This window comes from Carassius carassius, chromosome 4, assembly GCF_963082965.1.
Source record: "Carassius carassius chromosome 4, fCarCar2.1, whole genome shotgun sequence".
NCBI lineage: Eukaryota > Metazoa > Chordata > Actinopteri > Cypriniformes > Cyprinidae > Carassius > Carassius carassius.
In genome coordinates, this window is record NC_081758.1 from 14,116,115 (window position 1) to 14,136,950 (window position 20,836).

Sequence of the window (20,836 nt, forward strand, 5' to 3'; positions counted from 1 at the left end):
GCAAGACATCCTAGTCTAGATAACCTTATTGGGAATTAAAAATTTCAAATTTTTACCACACTCACTTTCATTTACTCTTGTGTTGTCCTTTGTCTATAAAGTAAATGCTTTCCAATTTAAGGTTCATGAGATGCATCTTTGAGGTATTTCAGAGAAATATATTGTTGGAAATAGCAGCACAGAACGTTAACGAAACTCAGAGACATTTACAGTCACACACAGGTGTAGTAGTGTGCAAACTCTACTACTCTAAACTCTACTTAGATAAATATATAAGAATTCAAATGGTCACATTTTTTAAATATGTTTAGCTAACAGATCTCAGTTTAAATGCTTGTTTTTATATTATATTGTATTATACTATGAACATAATAAATAATTGACCTCAAAAAGGGTAAAAAAGGAATTAATGAGAAATGTCTGCTTTTTTATTATATTATATCATATTACAATTAGGGATGTCAACGATTAATCGATGATCGATTCATTGTCGATAAGAGATGTAATCGATTAAAGCAATCATGATCGATTAACCTGTCTGATTTTGGGCTCCGTGCAGCTCAGGGCAAAACACGTGCGAGCAACTGTGAGTGACGGTGATGGTATATAAATGCATCAACATTCATTCATAATGTACAAATAATTTTTTATGTTATTTAAACTTTAAAAGTAAATTAAAACACAAACGTATTCAACATGGAAAGCAATAGAAATGTAGTAACTAAGTCATTTGCCCAGATAATTGTTTCATAATCCTGCACTTTGCAGGGCTGCGGGACACAGGACAGAAAGGCTATCAACTTTTTAATTCGTTCCTATGACTTATTTATTTTTGGCAACTGTACATGTTTCATTAATTTGTTCCTTAAATAACCTATGATTTAACTGAAATAAGGGAACAAAATAATGAATAAAACAAATTCTTAATTCATGAAATCTTTAATTTCCCTTGTTTACCACAGTATGAGATGCGAAAACTGTGAGTAAAATTGAAAGACAATAAAATAAACCTGCGAAAATAGATGGTTAGACGGTGAGGATTTCGGAAAGAAACAAGGCCTAAATATTATTGAATTTGTGGAAATTCGTGACCAACCGGCAAACCAGAACAATGCCGTGTAAATGTAGGCTATGTGTTGGAATGCATCCAGAGGCATGGTTGCGATGTAACATTTTCCAGTTAACAAATCATTCCTCTAATAAACATAGCTTTTATACCACACTTGTCATAATCAGAGCTTATTAGGGGATGGATGATTATGGCCTAAAGTCAAAACCTCGATTAATTGAACACTTTACCTCGATTACGATTAATGAACGATTATTTTGTTTCTGTTTAGTTTTTTTGCCCACATGGTTCACTTGCAAGGTTTGTACTGTAAACAGGGCCATAGTTGGGGTTTGTGGGGCCCCGGTTCAGGTTGTACCAGTGGGCCCTGTTTGAAAGTGTTTAATTTGTATGTTCGTTCTGTTTATTTGTTCATCAACATGCCCGCCACGTCCCAGAATGCAACGCGGCGCCCAAGCCCTATTAGGCGCGGTCACTTTAAGAGACAATGAATGCATCAATACACATACGATTTTTTTCTCAACTGTTTACTTTAACTTAAGACATAAATGACAGTTTTTTCAAACATACTATCCAAGACGGGTATTTTCACATATTTTTTATGTATTTGTCGGTACAAGAGCAAAAACAAGTGTTTTGAGACGCCTCTCTCTGCGTGAGCCCTGAACACCAGAACATCGCGGTGCTGAGTGGGCTCTTACACATCCTTTTCGGTTTGTTTAAACTGCGATTTGTTTTTGTTCGTTGAGGTGCAGGAGGAACTTAAAGGAGAACTTCACAAACGAGAGCTCGGTTCAGTGTTGCTGTCTGTCAGACGCGGCTAGCTCTCTGCGTCCGCATGCGAGTAACCAGCTACTCAGTTCAGCTTTTCCGCGTCTTGTGTTTGAATGCTTTAAAGTTTTTTGAATGGTTACATTTGCAAGTGGCAAGGCTTAATAACACGTGAAAATGATACGCTTTCGTGTCGACACGCAGCATCGTTCTGTCAACTGTCCTGAGTGTCTTTTTAGACTGGCCTCAGCCAGACGGTTGAGATCGACTATTAAAGGTGGGATATTTTTTCCAATTGAAACAACGATCATAACTCACTATCAGCAGTTATTTTATCTATGTTCGTAACATTTCTTACATATCATTGCTCGGTGTAAGAGATAAGTAAAGATTAAAGGTAAACAGTACCAGTACAAGTGATTGCGTGTGTGAATTACCGTCTCTATATTATTGTGAAGCTGGGGGTTGTAAATAGCCTAGTTCCTTCAAAAGTAGAAAAATATGCTATAATAAGTTTTGAGATTCTAAGATACTTTAGTGATAAATCACAGGACAGCGCTGACAACTGCGTTCCTCTGTGCCCACAATCTTCACAGCTATGAGTTTTCGTGCCACAATGCAGCTGCGCGAACATGGTAGCTCGATATAATAATACACATCCGATCGTCTAATCGCTTGAACGTCCAAACCATAAAACAAATCACAAAGTTTAGTGAAGACTCAAGGCTCACCGCTTGCGCACCATCACTATGTGTTGAACCGGCGTTCACCTCCGTGTTTTGCTTTTATGCCACTGACTGGCAGAATCATGTGGCTACACACGCTTTTAAGGGGGAAGTATTAACAGGAAATAACCGAAATAACCGACATGGGAAAATTACGTCGGTTAGAGGTTTTAAATTTCAGTTTAGATTACTTTTGGATTAATCGTTCAGCCCTAGAGCTTATAATTTGCAAATAAATAAATGCTGGATTCAAAACAGCAATTAAAAAGTGTTGTGACCGACATTGACAATACGTTTTCCCGGAGCATTCAATGATGTCACTAAACAACAAGTTTCTGCATGGACTTAGCTAGGGCACAGGTTCTCAAGCAAAGGCAAATGTATATCCGATATAAGTTATAGGCCTAACACATCTATATACATTATAAATAATAGTTTAACATTTAAATACATTGCGAATATGGAAACATTTGGATTTGTGGTGAATGAGACGTGAGCAATAACCTCCACATACATCCAAACGCACTCACTCGTCCTCGTATGCAAGCATGCAGTGTTATGATCTAATGCACTGTAAATGCCAGATTTTTAAAGGCAGCCCCTATGGAAGTGGTTCTCTGACTGCGTAGCACAGCCACACACGCCACAGTTAGGCCTATATTTGGGATGATTTTATTTTAAATGCCATAACGTCGTTTGAAAACATTGCAATTGAGTTTTAAAATTCAACAAAAAGCACCTCGAAACCATTTAAAGAAGCGCGTTCAGTGGTCTCCGTGCCGGGATAGGAAACATTCAAAAAAGTAAAAATGATCTCAAACGTAGCTACTGCGCGCTTTTTTCAATTTATGATCTTAATTACATCTATTAATTTTATAATCCTGCTATTAGCATTTTATTCAGACTAAAACCTCTTTAAATCAAGTGAAAGTTTTTTCTTTTTTTGAGAGGCTTTCGCACATCCTGTCATACCGGTGACTGCGTCCTGCTGCAATAGACACATTTTGCAACATTAACGATTAATCGATTAATTGATTGTTAATTTAAATGACGATCGATCATGGAAATAATCAAAAATTGACATCCCTAATTACAGATATAATTTATAGAATTTCCTGCTAACACAGCACTGTAAAAAAATAAAAATAAAATTCACAGGTAACCTAAAATAATTCACTATTTAGTTACATCATGGGTCAAATCAAATATAAATGTTACAGTTTACACACTTTACACACTGTAAAGGTCTGGTATAAAGAATGTTTTTGCTCAGTTGGCCGAAATGTCTGCCAGGGAACATTGGTTGATAGCCTAATACTTGTACTGGTACAAAACGGCATATTTCACAGAAAAGCGACAAGTTTTGTGTAGTTGTTTGCATTCTGTTGAGCATTTGCCATTGAGATGAATGGTAATGCTAATGTATAACTCATAATTAGGAAAAATTTATATTATAAATGTATAATATCAGCATGCTAAATGCTAAATTTAGGGTTGAGAGTAAAAGAGTTAAAGGGTAGAGTTAAACTGTTTTTCTTATCACAGATAAATAATATGAAAATGATGATGCAGTATAACCAACTTCCTGTAGTGAGCTTATAAGGAAGAGAGAGAGGAAGCTCATAATGACTCAAGAGTTCTTAGTTTCAGCTGTTATTGACGCATGGTCTCAAGCCACAATACAAAAAAGCTAATCATTTTGTACTGGCCACTGCTAATTTCAGAAAGGATTACATGGTCCTTACTTTTCAACAAAATATAACATTTTATTAAAAAAAAAACCCTGCATAAACATTTTCTTTTTTTAGATGAGGGTGAGGCAGACCCAAATCCTTCTGGTTTGAGGCAGAGTAGAATGTGTTAATGCTATCACTGTGAAACCAGTCATGTTTAGGCGTTGAGTCGTTGAGAGGCTGTAGAAGCTAAATATCAGGCAGCTTCATCATATCCTCTCAACATTTTTCTGGTCTCAGCTAGAGTCTTAAAATAAATCAAAAGCATCTCAACAAAACATAACATTAAAAAGTGGCACAGCAGTCCAGATTAGTTCCTTAAATGCAACATTTGAAGACATGAAACAAAGAACAGGGAACTTAAATGAAAGCTGTTTGTGCAAGCAATTGGCCTCTGCTCTCTTGAACATAATCACATACACACACCCACCCACAAATATGTAAGTGCTCCTATTATAGCACCAGTACCAGTAGCCACTTCTACTATGTTGTCTGGAAAACACAGACATTCACAGGGAGAAGGTAACATAGAGAAGAGATTTAAGAGATGTCACGAAGATTAAAGATTATCGAAATAGAGATAAATCTTCCTGAAGCCATTAGCACTGTTTTTAAAGAGTAGAGCATTAGCCCCACCAGTGCAGCATTTACTTACAGACTGAAGTCTATTAACAGTGTGATCACAAGGGTATCACACCATTCCCAGAGTCCCAGCTAAATCACAGTAAGCAGCTTTCAGCATCTATGACGCTATTGTTGTTCCCTATGTGTAAATGACTACTGACTGTACCCACAATCATGTTGTGTTGTAACCCATTTAAAAAAAAAGTGTTGTAACCTGCTGAAAAAGCCCTTTTACGGGAGTTGAAAGATCGACTGCCTGTAAATTGCAACTGGACAAATTCTGTTTTAACTACAGTAGGCCTATGTGATCTGTTGTCAGACAAATTTTAATCTAACTCATAGAAATTATGATGACACAATGCAGTGTATAGTTTAGGCCTTTAGTCAGTGGTTCCTATCCTGGGGTCTGGAGTCCACTAGGGGGTCTCAAAAAATTTCAAGGAGTCCACAGGTTTACTTTCAATTATTGAAGCTACTATATTATTATCAATAATATTAAAGGAGTCATATGATGCGATTTCACTTTTTCCTTTCTCTTTGGAGTGTAACAAGCTCTTGGTGCATAAAGAAGATCTGTAAAGTTGCAAAGACTAAAGTCTCAAATCCAAAGAGATATTCTTTATCAAAGTTAAGACTCTGCCACGCCCCCTAAAACAGCTCATTCAAACACGCCCTCACATGTCTACATCACAGTGTGGAAATATTTGCATAATGCTACCCAAATGTTCATACAAACAAAGAAGTTCTGTTTTCAGTAACCTCAGTTAGTGTTGAAGCAGCCATGTCAGGGAGATGCTGTGTGTATCTAGGCGAAAGCAAAAGCACTTTATTTGGCCTTCCGATAGTAGATGCATTTAGGACTCTTTAAGATTATTTACAACAGAACAGCAACGCATTTTATGGACAACCGTTTCGTGAACCTAGGAGAGGAGGTTATTCTGCCTTTGTTACGACAATCTGGCACTTCTGAATAAGCTACTGTAAGTATTTGCTATTGAATGTTCAAATGTGGAGTTTTGCGCATCGTTTGTGTGTGTGTGAGAAAGAGAGAGACAGAGACAGGAACATACAGTGGAGTCAGCATTCTTAACCGTCTGTGGCTTGTGTACTACAAACACATACAAGCTTCATCATGGTGTCTGTCATGCGACTCTGTTCCCCTTTCGGGCTTGAACTGATGGTAAAACTAAGGACATTATTAACTGTCTTTACATTTATTTTGAAAGATGAAGCTGGAAATTATAAAAAGGGGGCATTACATTTCAATGCACTGGGTCAGTTGGCCAATCAGAGCAGCCTGCGCTTGTCAGAAGGAGGAACTTTGTAGAAAATTATGCGTCTGAGAGAGGCGGGGCATAGAGTACCTACTAATGTACAGTATTTGAAAAATAATGTGCTTTTTGAACATTAAAGCATGTCAACATAATCGGCTAAACCAAATAAACAAAATAATGATCTTTAAAAAAGCATCATATGACCCCTTTAATATTAGTTTATTATTAAGAAATGTTAAAATATACAGAACTACTGGATAAAATATCTTACCTTATATATTTGACCTTTGAGTCAAAAAGGTTGAGCACTGGCAATATACAGCATATAAATATGTTTGTTCGAGCAGCCCAATATTACAACATTGGCTCCAAAAACTTAACCTGTTAAAAGGTGCAATATAAGGTGTTAAAGAAACATATAATCATTACTTACAGTCCGTGATTATGTTTGGAGCTGTAAGTGGTGCAGAAATTACACACTACATTACACACTACATCTCTAAAGGGGGGTGTTGGGCGATATGGTAATTTTTCAAATCGTCATATCATCAACCCGTGAGATCGACGATACACGATATTATCGTGCATGTGTGGAGCAAGAGAGAGACTCTTTGTTCTTGTCATAGCAAAACTATTTGGTGTTTTAAACCACGCAGGTGCGCGAGAGAGAGAGCCTATGGAATCACCAATAATCGAAAATATACTTTCAAACATACTGATAAACTAACGTTAAATATGAAAATACTGTATTTTAAATAGCTACTTCACATATTGTCGGGCGCAACTGTCATATCGCGCATCCTGTGATAAATTTGCCGCATCTGCACACGGAAGTTATCAGTCTAAATGTTCTGCAAAATCAGTCAACAGTGAAAATCAATAGTAGATTTCATTTAAAGTCCAGCAGTATAACACTAATATTGGGCATAAACGGACACGTTAAATATAAAGTATTCAAAACAGGTGAGTTCATATATTTGGAGTAAAGTTAAATTGAACTGATGCATCAGTCATACAGCGCTCTGGACCGCGCCTCATGACGAAATCGACGCACCGCCACAGAAACAAGAATGAGGTGCATTCTGACATAACTGTGGCATTAAACTCAGTTAGTGAGGGCTCTTTAAAATATTGCACATATATAGGCCGTTCAGATTACTTGTTAAAGTGCAATGAAATACCTTATATCTGCAGATGATGTACGTCTGTTTGTGGATGGAGACTTTGTAACAGTCAAAACTCTGTATTTTGCATGCATCACATTATAGTGCGGAGTGCATGAAAATAATAACAAGGCGGCAGAGCGAACTTATCATCCAGTGGTTCTCACGTAGTCCTTCTACGTCATCACACATAGTGAGTGTTAAGTGATCAGTTTTTAAGAGAAGGACTACGTGAGAACCACTGGATGATAAGTTCGCTCTGCCGCCTTGTTATTACTTTGTCTTTACTTTATCTGTAAGCCAAGAAAGAGTTAATCTCTCATGTTTGAGAAGAGCGCGATGTCGTGTACCAGTCATTAAATGTGTGGGACACCATCTCCTCATTTTCTATCCCTTTCATTTCATGGATTTAACGAGTTATCCGAGTCATAGTGGACAACTTCAGCGACTACAGGCTCTAATCCGCCTGTGCTCACACGCGCAGTGTGTGTGTGTGAGAGAGAGAGAGAGAGAGAGAGAGAGAGAAATGCGGTGCTGAAGTGAAATTGCAGGGCAGTTTGATAGCCGAATTATAATAAGCAGCCTAATAAAAATAAAAATAATAGTTATTGTTATAATCTAATACATTAATAGGAAAATTTGCCTAATATTGTCTTGATTATCGACAGAGTAATCTGCTTATGTCGAAATCTCTGACTATCGTCGATACACGATACTATCGTCTATCGGCACAACCCTAAAGGGCACATCAGAAAAAAATGTGTTATCACCGTAGCTGATATTTGGAATTTTATAAATATCGGCATCGGCCAATGTTTTTCAAAATGTGTTATGACACCATATTGTGCATTTATGCCTCTTCTATTAGACAAGCCATTCAGGTGTGAAGCCAGCAACGGACAGACAGTAAAATGACCAATTGTCATTCACTTTCTAACGTGATGCTACATTGTGTTACATACAATAACACTCCGCTGTGCAGCAAAGTCTTATTCAAACGCACCGTGAGACATCAGATCTGCAGTCCAAAGGCACAGACACAGATGTGATATAAACTAATTCAAACAAAAATGAAACTGTGTTTATCTCACAAATGATCAAAAATCCCATGACTGGCTCTTCCTCACAAATGCATGTTGTTCTGTGACGCTCTAACACTCTAAAGCCGGTGAACTCCAGAATGAAATCTGGGTCATGATTGGCGTAATTTCTTGTACACCTTTTCATATGTTTCCGGTCTTATTTAATGATGCTATGCTGATAACCAAGCATTTAATTATACGCCTTGAGGCTTGTTTTATTTTTACAATGAAACGGACAAGCAAAACAAAACAGATCAGAGACATGAAACTTTATTACTAACCAACTATCCCATACTATAATTAAAACAATCTGTTGCTCTGTAAACTACATAGGGCTGCAACTAACGATTATTTTGATAATCGATTAATCTGTCGATTATTTTTACGATTAATCGATTAATCGGTTTATGTGCTTATATTTTAGTTTTTTTTGTACATAAAATACATGGAATTACACATATTATTTTCACATTAAGTTATGAATATTAATTTGTTCACTAATTATGAATGTAAGAAAGGCTGCACTAAACGTTGTTCATTTAAGTGTTACGTCTGTTGTTTACATTTTAAAAAATTGGGATTTATATATATATATATATATATATATATATATATATATATATAAATATATTAGGGGTGTAACGGTTCACAATTCGCGGTTCGGTTCGATACGATACACTGGTGTCACGGTTCGGTACGGTTTGGTACGTTTTAGATACAGCAAAAAGAAAAAATTGGCAGATAAATTTCCTTGATTTTTAAAAAATGTTTTATTTATTAAAACTAACAAAGTATGTTTTTTTTTTAAATTGAACAATGATGGAGCTATTCTTTACCCATCTTCTATAGTGTTTTCTTAGCAGCATATAAAACAAAAACAGCTCCTTATAAAAAAATGAAAATGTTATATTATTGTAGTAGTTATGAACAAATACAAAGATGTAACTTTTTATATGGAACTCTATAACTCTTTATATTGAGTGTGTTTTTACTCAATTGGTTCTCTATAGGGCTTATGTTTTTTGGAACAAAGCAGGAATTACGGTCTGTCTAAAATGGGCTCGTGAAGGAATATTGTAACGGGGCTCAATTACATTAAGCATGTTCTTAAAACTTACATTTTCCACTACAGAGTGGGCCTTTCACACAGGACGCGGTATGCGCGGCGCTTGCCGCTGGGTTTAGCGTTGCCCTTCAGATACAACGTGATTTGCGCTGCGCTGCGCTATGGCGTAGGCAGAGTTTTAAAAACTTTTAGCGGGAGCTCTATCATAGTCTGTTGTTCCTTGAATGGAGATATGTCTCCATGACACAGCTTTCCTGACGATGTCCCTATACTTCCTCAAACTTGTATCGTACAGCTCAGGAAATTCTGACACACACAGTACTGTACTAGCCGTTCATTCATTTTGATTTCCGTGCTTGTTTTGGATCCTATTGGTCGCGCTGGTAATCGTCACAGAGCGCAGCGGCAAAAGTTGAACTATTTTGAACTTTGACCGCGGCGTGCGCGCAAGCACACAAATGATGCGCACCGCTGCGCTTGCGCTTTTGGTCGACGCAGCAACAAAACGTCCTTGTGCGGAGCAAGCCATTGAGATGAATGGGTTTTATAGCGCAGCGCCGCGCATACCGCGTCCTGTGTGAAAGGCCCATAAAGGCGCTCGCTCACTTACAGGGAATCCAAAGTGCACCCAAACACCAGACCTGTTGGTTATTGGAGGATCTTCTATTTCTGGTCTGTTAAACGCATTGGCCATTTTGCAACGAGCCTTCAGCGCATACTGAGTGAGCGAGCGCCTGACTGAGTAGCCTAACATAAACATATAAGTTGGTGTTTTTTTCTTCTTTGGGGGTGTCAGGGGCATTGCCTGTTAAGTCGTTTGGGTTATTTGGCTACCTTGTTGAATGCATATTATATTTCTCAATTTTTTATTTATTTTCCAAATATAATTAATTAGTCCAACGAACCGTTCGCTCCATAATGCGTACCGCGTACCGAACCGAAAGCCTCGTACCGAACGGTTCAATACGAATCCGCGTATCATTACACCCCTAATATATATATATTTTATGTTTCAGCAAAAAAAAGGAAAGGCTGCACTAAATGCTACATTAAATTTAATTTCATTTTATTTAGATTTTAATAAATATTCATGCATAATGTTAATTTAATTCCACCAATTTTCTGAATGTCTCTCATTTATTGTAATTAGGGCTGGGCGATATATATCGAATATTAGCGATAATATCGGAATAATTTTGACGAAGATGTACAATTTGAATATATCGGGAATATCGAATATTTCAAATTCAAGCATACTTTCCCAAAAGAACGCGCCGAATGTCCAAAAAAGGAACCTGTAACTGCTGACTGTTCTACGCCCCTCTACTACAAGAGCTGTAATGATAGCGGTTGCCAGATAACAAGAGTTTAAATCTCCGAATCAGAGCTCCACTGTTACAAGGATACATTTTCTGCCCAGTGTTTGCTTATTTTAAGCAATCTGGCAACCATGCGCACATGCTCACTCCTCATTGCGGAAGAGCCGCCGACGATAATCTGAAAACACTAACAAGCTGGAATTGAGCGATCTAATGAAAGCGTCGTTCAGCCGGTCTGTGTTCTGCCGTGAGATCTCAACTGTATTGTTTGCGTTTGTGATCGCAAAATAAATGCACTTACTCGACCGCTGATGTTTGAATAGAGAAACATAGGCTATGGCTATTTGGAATTACTATTGGGGAATTTCACTGATATGTTTACCAGTTTCCATAATATAGACCGAGAGAATGCAAAAGTCTTTGGTATTCATTTATATATATTTATATATAAGAAATAGCTATGTGCTTAAGCAACTAGCTCCCCATCTAAGAGGGTTTTTAGTGTCAGTAGGAACATAGTTTCATTCCACAGAGCTTCTCTTAAAACCACAGACAGTTGACAGACTTGTGTTCTTAGCTTAAAAACTTGTTAAAAAAATTAAAATAAAATACTTATCCCAGTTGCATAGTTTAAATTGTGAATTGCATGCACTAAAAAGTTGACAGAATGCACTTTCTGTAACTGTTACTTAATTTGCACTGCTTCAGTTACATATAGGCCTACATGTATTCATTTAATAAAAAGCAGTAAGTGATCTTTTGGTCTAGATTTTTTAACTGCTTAAATTAGCTGTTTAATCTAAATGTTTTTTTTTTTTTTTTAATGGGCAAAAGAAAATCATGTTTTATTTTTTATTATTTAAATGCAAATGCAAACATAGAGATATATATCGAATATCGTAAAAAATTTGACAATATCAAGATATCATTTTTTTTTGTATATCGCCCAGCCCTAATTGTAATTACATGTATTATATCATCCTCATATCGGCCAATCGGCCAGATTGATTTCTCAATATCGGCATTGCATCGGCCATTAAAAATCTCCAATCTGTCGACCACTAGACTGACAGTTTTATTAAACCAATCATAACTAATAATATTACACTTATTTTGCAGCACTGCAAATAAAGTTCTTACGTGCTTTATGTTGCGAGATTTCAGCATTACTGAAAGAGTGGAAGAAATCAAATGTGAGCACAGTTGTTCTGGGAATATCCTGGCCTAATGTCTGGACAACCTATCGGAGCTCCTCTGTGTGACAGTTCAGAACCTGTAAGTGTACAGGAGAAGAGTGCCATGACAAGGTTTTCCAAATCTTGCTTCATTTATATACATTTTCCTTTTTTGTGGTTGGCCACTCATATAAGCCATGACTGATGCCAAGCAAAAGGACAGAGACCGCACGCAATAAGGGTGGAAGAAAAGAAAGAGAACTAGAGAAGCATGGAATTTCAAACTGCATTAAAGACTGTCTTTGTTTTAGTTTCAAAGTAAAAAGGCAGCAGTTTGCGGTCATCACTAAAATGGAAGCTATGAGTAGCCACGTCTCAGCGTCTATCTTTTGAGAATTTACTAATGAGCAAGACATTTAAAGAGAGCTTTATGAGCCGCCAAATCCAGTTTTACACCCAAGAAAGAGATTTCAAACATGATTAAGGCCAGATGCTGCATCCTTGCATCCGAGGATCACACAAGGAAAATTAACTCGGCTTTTAAATGGTGTCAGACAGACCACATAATTATATTGCTGCAATGTCTTCTAAACAGCCTCAATGAGGTGGATGGAAAGTAAGGCAAGTGGGGAAAAAATGCTCCAATCAGCCAAACTTGAGCCACGATCAAGTATAAATCAAGAAAGGTATTTTGCTGTATATTCAACTTTTTATATATATGTGTGAGTGTGTTTCATGTTGAATGTGCCTGTATCTGCATAATTACTATCTGTTTGAGTGCAAATCAGCTCGCTATTACGGTGTAATAATGGCTATCAATGTGAACGCCATCAATATGAATAGACTGTGATTTATTGACTTAATGGCGCATTTATATGATTACCATCTCTATAACTGGCCATCAGCACGAGCACATCAACAAGTGATAATTGCCTATATGAACAGAAATCATTGTAAATGCTGCATTTCTAGCAATCTCAGGATGTTCTGTAATAGGCATACAAAGTTAAATCTTATTTATTTTTCTTACTCAAATTATTATTCTTATTGTATCTTTCTATTTCTCAAATAAATCACTTATATGATGTCTAAGTTTGTCTATTGTTTTATAATTGAAAAATATGCAGTGGTATGTTTAATGACTAAAATAATTTGTAGAACCTTTCAATACAGTTGGTAAATATTTTTTATATTTGGGGGGGTGGGGGGGACTAGACAGTCTCAGAAAAATGATTGTAGAAATCTCATTGTTCATGGTATCTTTTTTTGAGATTTGAAATAGAAACTCATGAGACATTTGACGTTCAACCCATTACTTTTCTAGATTGCTCCAGGACTGATTTCATGTAATTTTATATATATATATTTAAAAAAATCAGTGTGGTAAAAAAAATTCTAAGAGAAGCTGCTATATAAATGCAGTCCAGTCTATTAGGGATGCACCGGTTGACCGGCCATAAATCGGAACCGGACGTTTTTTGCTTAAAATACGCGATCGGCAATCGACCAGTTTTTGGTCTTTTTTTTTCGGCCGATTTTTCCGGAAGTGCGCCCGCGTGCACATACTACATTGTAATTGTTTGCTATCATATCATTTGTGTGGAAGTATTTCAAAATCTGTGCGCAGGAAACGGGCAGCCGTTCAGCACTGGAAATGCAGAGCTTCATGTCTGAGGCACAGATAGCAGGAAGCGAACTGCCGTTGGTGTACTGGCGCACAAATAAAAGCCCCTTTTCTGCGTGCACTAAAGCTGTACCGGTCCGCGCCCTGAACACGAGTAGACTGTGAAGAGATGTTCAGCTCAACTTCTCACGTGTTGGATGAGAATCGAAATGGACTAAACTGTGACATAACTGATTTTTTTTTTTTTTTTTTGTAAATTAGAACTTGCACACACGTTTGAAAAGACAGAAGTAAACGTCAGTTCAGCATTAGGATGATTATTTTTATTTCACCTTAAAATTACATCGACTTAATTTGATTTAAAAATTACCTGCTGTAGCACACTGAAAAAAAGTGTTTCATTCATTCAATTAAAACATTTTAGGGTAATGATTCACATCTATATTTTTTTATTTGAGACAATAAGTTATTTATTTTTCATTGGCTCAAGTAAAAAAATACAGATGTGAATCATTACCCTAATTTTTTTTTTAATTGAATGAATGAAACACTTTGCATCTTTGTTTTATTCGCATCAACATTATTTGATTTTAACATTTTGGAATAATGTATTTATATAGCATACTTTTATTTAGTCTCACTGGTAAAGACATTTTTTTTAAAACCAAATTTAAAAACTAAAACAAATACTGAATGCTAATTAAGATACATCTTATTGAATCTGTGTTGATTGTGTTGTCTGGATTGTAGAACTATGCAGTTATTGCCTTTAATTTCACATGGTTACAGTTAATGTTTTAATTTAAGGCCAGTTATATGTAATTTCAAAATCAGTAATTCAATGTAGTCAATTCAAAAACAAAAGCTAAATGCTGATGTCTGTACCGTCTATGTTTGTATTGAATGTAGTCTACTTACTGTGCAGTTTCTGCTGTTAATTTCAGATGGTTACGGTTATTGTTTTCAATAGCCAAAAGCCAGTTTGGCCTATCTAATACCAAATAAACATCTTGTTTATGCACACTTTCCTTCTTTCTTGTTTGTTGCTTAAAGATAAAAAAAATCGGAAATCGGTATCGGAATCGGCCAGTTTGCTTGTAAAAAATCGGTAACGGAATCAGCCATGAAAAATCATGATCGTGCATCCCTAGTGTCTATAACTTTTAATATTTTTGAGCATTATCAAATCCCTGGTTCATAAAAAGTACAGCCCAGGGTCTTCTTTCCAAAGACACCAAAATTTTGTGTGTAACACACTAAAGTAAGGAACTGTTACAGTTTTAAGTTAGGTAGGGCAGTTTCAGCTGTGAGTCACATAATGGGGGTGCTGGCTAACAGGAGCATAACATTCAAGACCAAGCTCATTATAGCAGTCAGTTCCTTCCTTTACCACATAGAAACCGCTGTAAATAAATGCAGTGAGCAGTCACATGCTAAAGCAACAGAACATACAGTATAGTGTAACAGTGTTAATAATGCAGAGGAGTGGGTTAGGCCTACAGCCAATACAGACAGCCACTCTGAGTTCGCCACCTGTTCTGCGATGGGAAGAGAAATTGAGACCGAAAGTAGGGATGCAGCTGACTGAATTGCTCTTTCTCTAAATTTGACCACAAATAGAGCTGTAGGAATTAACCCAATATGGCTAACTGAACAGAAAATCTTATAACAGATGGGGACTTGAATTAAATAATAATGCAGATTATAACATCCCAAAGCGGCTGGACTGGCAGGAAAAGGGCCTTAGCTTTTTTTACGTGCTCTATTGTTTTGACTTGCTATTGAAAACACACTGTACCCCTAATTTTATATCCTTCCCTAACAATGTCTAAATTTCAGAAATGTTTAATGCACAAACTTTCATCAAAGTGAAGCCATGAATAATGACACTCACATCCCAATGGCAACATGGTTTTATTTATTCATTAATTTTTGTAGCCACTGCTTGATAGAGCTGAAGATCTTTGTCCGAATCCGATGGGACCCGATAGGACCCGGCGGGTTCGGGCTTAATTTATATCATCTTACGTGGGCTCGGGCTAGCGCTCCGGTTTGCGAGGTAAACAAGCGGTCATGTGATGCGTTTCGATTAGCGCGAAAAAGATGCTAAAATGGAAGCAGAGTAGGAGAAACGGAGGCTTGCCTCTGGCGATTACGTTTTGGTTGCACCAGCAACTAAAGCAAAGTCTGAGGTGTGGAAAAGTTTTGAACGTGTTTATAATGAGAATAATGAGCCAGTGGGTTATATTGCTGGATGCACCATCAGTGAGCGCAGGACACGCTGAAGACATCTTCAGTGGATTCAATCATTTTCCTCAAAAACATGTAGGCTTAGCCTAATTTCTGTGAGTAGGTTTTTCAAATGATAACTAAATATTCACTGTGTCTTAAATGCATAATGTGGACAAAGTATTAACGCTAATGTTGGAATTATTCTTTTATTAAATGTCAGCTGCTAGTGGCAAAGCAAATCCAGCGGAGCCTTTATCTTAATTTCGTTATTGCCAAATAACCATCTTAATTTAAAATGTATCTTACTTTAATTTAATTTGTTAAAAAAAGACTCATTTTTATTGGTGCGTTGGTTTATTTATAGGCTAAGATGTTAAGATGTTACAGAGGACTTATTTTATTTCTTTATTCCAACTTCCAAGTGGTCTAGTCTACTTTAGTTATGAATAAACTATGTTAGAACATGTATCAATGACTCATTCTTGACAAAAGGCAAAAGAGCTGTGTCTGTGCGCACATTTCAATAATGTCGGGCTGTAAACGGGTTCGGGCTTTTAAAAAGCTGTCAATCAAAGTTTACTTGTCGGGCTCTGGCCGAAACCTGTCGGGCTCGGGTCCTGTCGGGCCTAACTTTTAAGGCCCGATTACAGCTCTACTGCTTGAATTCCTTCATCAAAGCAATTGTGATCCTTTTCATAGAGATGCTGCAAATCTACAGCATCAAAGGCAAATAAATCAAATCAAGGGTAGACGAACCAAGCCCAGAGTAAATATCAGCTGTCCACATTCAATGTCTATTAGCCAATGAACAGCAAGGCCAACACCCACATACTGGTATACAATAGCTTCCTTTGCAATAAGAACATGCTACAATCCATCAACAGAAGACGGAGGCATGTGTAGTAGGGACATCTATTCATGTCTTTCAAATCACACAAGACAACAAGACACCTACGCAATGGACAGACAAGGGTCTCTATTTATGTACTACTCTATGACATGTGGCTAGTCTTCTAAAACACATGGAGATTATTGTTATGTCTCATTCCACATATTTTCTGCCCTCAATCAGATGCAATATTAGAATTATTCCATCTCAAGTCAAGGTACATTCAAAAAGTAGTCAAATGTGTCCAAATGATATACTTTTTCGGGAAACTTTACATGTCTTTTCAGCAAATGCCCACAACTAGTGATGCAACTATTATAGATTTTGTTGGTATGATTAATGTCTTAGAAATACAGAAACACGGTTTTACGATTATGACGATTATTATGCATTTATTAATTTAACAAAATTATTAAAGTATAAAATCACATGGAAACTCTTTAGATATTAAAGTTATTTATTGCTGACTTTTGAAACAGAAATAACACAGTAACCAATACAGCACAAAATAATAATAATAACAAACAAAAGTCCATCTCTCCAGTTGGAATTAAAAAGGTGACTTCTGCTCTGTAAACATCTATGTCAGTATTTACCTTTTGAAAATAGATCAAAAAAGTATTTAGTGCTTTTAATTTGTATATTCTTTACATTTTATTTGGAGCTGAGGCAGAGAACTGGAAACATGGTGAAAAAAAAAATCTTGCTGGTTTTTGACTCATGAATAATACTTTAAAAGGTATAATAAATAACGATGTTAATGAAGTATTATTAATATAAGACTATTAACTATTTATCCCACAGGGCAAACTATTAATATTGAGGGGAATAAGCTGAACTATTATTGTAATCAACTTTCATCCATACGTATTCATTTTAATAATTTTATAATAATTCATACGATTTTCCATGTGGCCTGAGAAAATCATGTCTATTATTTTGGTTTGTGAGATCGGAGATCACACTGGGCACACATACAAACATTCAGGAGGAACTTGTTGTACCCCACGACTTTTATTAATAAAATAGCTTAGATTACATAATATTCATTACCAACAAGGGGATAAAATCACTGTTTAAGTAACTAAACACACATTTGTAGAGGGACGCGCTGATGCAAGTTTACTCACACACACACAAACTCACTTCTCTCTCTCTCTCTCTCTCTCTCTCTCTCTCTCTCTCTCTCTCTCTCTCTCTCTCTCTCTCTCTCTCTCTCTCTCTCTCTCTCTCTCTCTCTCCCCCCGATCGAATAATTAATTCAAGTAGCTAAATGTTGTAATTAATTAATTCAAATAAATGTGATATTACCGCACTATTTCATCCCTGTCTGATCCGAAGCGGGCAGAATGCTCCATAGCTTCACGTCAGTCTTGCCTTGACGTTGTGCATTAGAATAGTTTAAAGCCGTGTATTCGCTCTTTAGCAGTAGTTTTTACGGCAATATTTAGGATAAATGTCATTCTTGGTGTACCCAAAATAGTCTCGGTGGAAATAAAGGATCGTTGTTTGGTTCCTCTGTCATAGTTAATCTAGTGTGTGTAGTAGTCTGTGTCTCTGATAAGTGCAGCATTTTAAGCTGGTGCACCGCTAGTGTTACTCTGTTTTCGTTCTGCGCAAGTTGCAACTGTTTCGTTCCATGCAACAGAAACACTCGGTGTAGTGGAGCCTTTACGATTAATTAACCGTTTAAAGCACGGTTAATCGTGAAACTGGTTAATTGCTGCATCCCTACCCATAACAAGCCCTTGTGCTAGCAGACACAAAGAAGAAGAGCATGTCTATATGGTCTGCCACTTTAAAAGCTTGAGCTTTTTAAAGTCTGGTGGATTCTGATTGGTCAACGTTTTTATAGTTTTTTCAGTTGTGTCACTATCATTCCTGTTGACATAAGTCATATTTACTGTATAGTGCACTGTAAACGTATGTGAATTGGGATGTAGCCTAATACCCTGCTGAGTCCTGTACCCATAAGGTGGGTCACATTTAGTCACTCCAGTCTCAAAAACTCCCATAAATGTCACATGAATAAAGTTAGTACGAGATAAATCCATCATATTTTAACATGCCTTCAACAGAGTTTCACTTCACTGTCAACCACTACCAAAACGGTTTTCATTTTTACTGCTGATTTGACATAACCAGTTAACCACAAGTCCTGCTCTGCAAGTCTGGACAACATCTGTATCTCATTTGAACAACTGTGGTTTCACTCCCCTTCATTTAAACTCACCTTTAACTGAAGGCTTGCATTCAACTTCAAAACTCTGCAAACTGTGTCTGAGAAAGGAAAACTTTTTAGTGGCAAGGTAAGATATGACACACAACAGATGTGCCTTGATTTTCTGAGCCAATGGCTGTATTCCAGCCTCACAGCTGATTAGACAGCAGACACGTGCCAAGTAGGATGGGGTTACAGTGCTTTTTACTTTCTGACAAGCATAAACTAGTTGGCGGGTGGCCTTATACTTAATTTAAATGTGACTCACAGAAAAGGGTAGCACTAAGCTGAGACAACAAAAATTGATCATGAAAACATAGTTGTCATGACTTGATTTCACAGTATTCAAAGCTCTATTTAAAATGTGCCGAAATGTGGCCACATTTTTAAAATTAGAATATGATCATGTACTCAAACATTTATTGATTTAGTATTTAGGGATTTAAAGGGATAGTTCACCCAAATAGCTAAATTATGTCATTAATAACTTACCCTCAGGTTGTTCCAAACCCGTAAGACCTCCGTTTATCTTTGGAACACAGTTTAAGATATTTTAGATATAGTCAGAGAGCTCTCAGTCCCTCCATTGAAGTTGTGAAAACGGTATACTGTCCATGTCCAGAAAGGTAAGAATAACATCGAAAATACATTTTGGTCCAAAAATAGCAAAAACTATGACTTTATTCAGCATTGTCTTCTCTTCCGTGTCTGTTGTGAGAGAGAGTTCAAAACACTGCAGTTTGTGATATCCGGTTTGCGAATGAATCATTTGATATAACCGGATCTTTTTGAACCAGTTCACCAAATCGAACTGAATCGTTTTAAACGGTTCGCATCTCCAATATGCATTAATCCACAAATGACTTAAGCTGTTAACTTTTTTAATGTGGCTGACACTCCACTCCCTCTGAGTTCAAACAAACCAATATCCCGGAGTAATTCATTTACTCAAACAGTACACTGACTGAACTGCTGTGAAGAGAGAACTGAAGATGAACACCGAGCCGAGCCAGATAATGAACAAAAGACTGACTCGTTCTCGAGTCAAGAACCGTTTCTGTCAGACGTGTCCGATTCGAGAACCAAGGAGCTGATGATACTGCGCATGTGTGATTCAGCGTGAATTTTATCCAAATTCAAAAGCTAAAATACTGAGATGTATATCGAATATCGCAAATTGTCTAAAAAATACAAAGATATTCATTTTTGCCCATATCGCCCAGCACTAGTATTAATGGGTCGTATTTAGTGACTATTTATACTTGTTTTATGTATGACAACAGAAAATATGTAAATTGGAACAGCTTTATTTAGTGCTGGGCGGTAAACCGGTTCATACCGAAAACCGTTGTATATTTTCATTACGATGTTAATTTTGAATATACCTACATACCGGTGTATTTAATTACTCAGCATTCGGAACGAACGTTATGCTGAAACACTGTTTCAGACGGACCCTTTACAATGTTGCACTTCTAAGCAGCGACTGTTAGACATGGTGAGGGTAAACACAGCAGTGCTCTGGTGTTACGTTATAACGCCTGTTTCACACATAGTCCATCTGCAGTGCGTATTAACAGATTCCAGCTGTTTGAGGTTGCGGTCCATCAGCGCGTTCAAGGAGCGGTGCGTCGTCTGCAGCAGTGCAGGGATTGTTAACGTACTATTACCATAACGAGTCTATTTTTGCTGTGCTGCAGGCGCTGAATTAAAGTGAAAGCGCATTGTTCGCGGGAAAAATGAACATGGATTGACATGGAAACGCAGTCACATGGGTTTTTGGCTAGGTTTAAAACAAGAAAAAGAGCACTTTTAGATAAACAAGGAAAACAATATATATGTTAACTAGTAAATGGAAGCAGAAAAACT

General features: G+C 36.9%; 1 protein-coding gene across 5 annotated transcripts in view; it reads right to left on the minus strand.

Annotated features, from left to right (window-relative positions):
* The window catches only part of LOC132136591 (cytospin-B-like), a 137,104-nt gene that overhangs the window by 90,788 nt on the left and 25,480 nt on the right, over nucleotides 1–20,836 (minus strand). Inside the window, exon 1 of one of the 5 annotated variants that reach the window (XM_059547254.1) lies at nucleotides 18,980–19,216. The exons of the other annotated variants lie outside the window; for them this stretch is intronic. The gene's annotated coding sequence lies outside the window, so the exon portion shown is untranslated. Of the gene's footprint in view, nucleotides 1–18,979; nucleotides 19,217–20,836 lie in introns of those variants that run through there. 5 annotated transcript variants of the gene reach the window in all.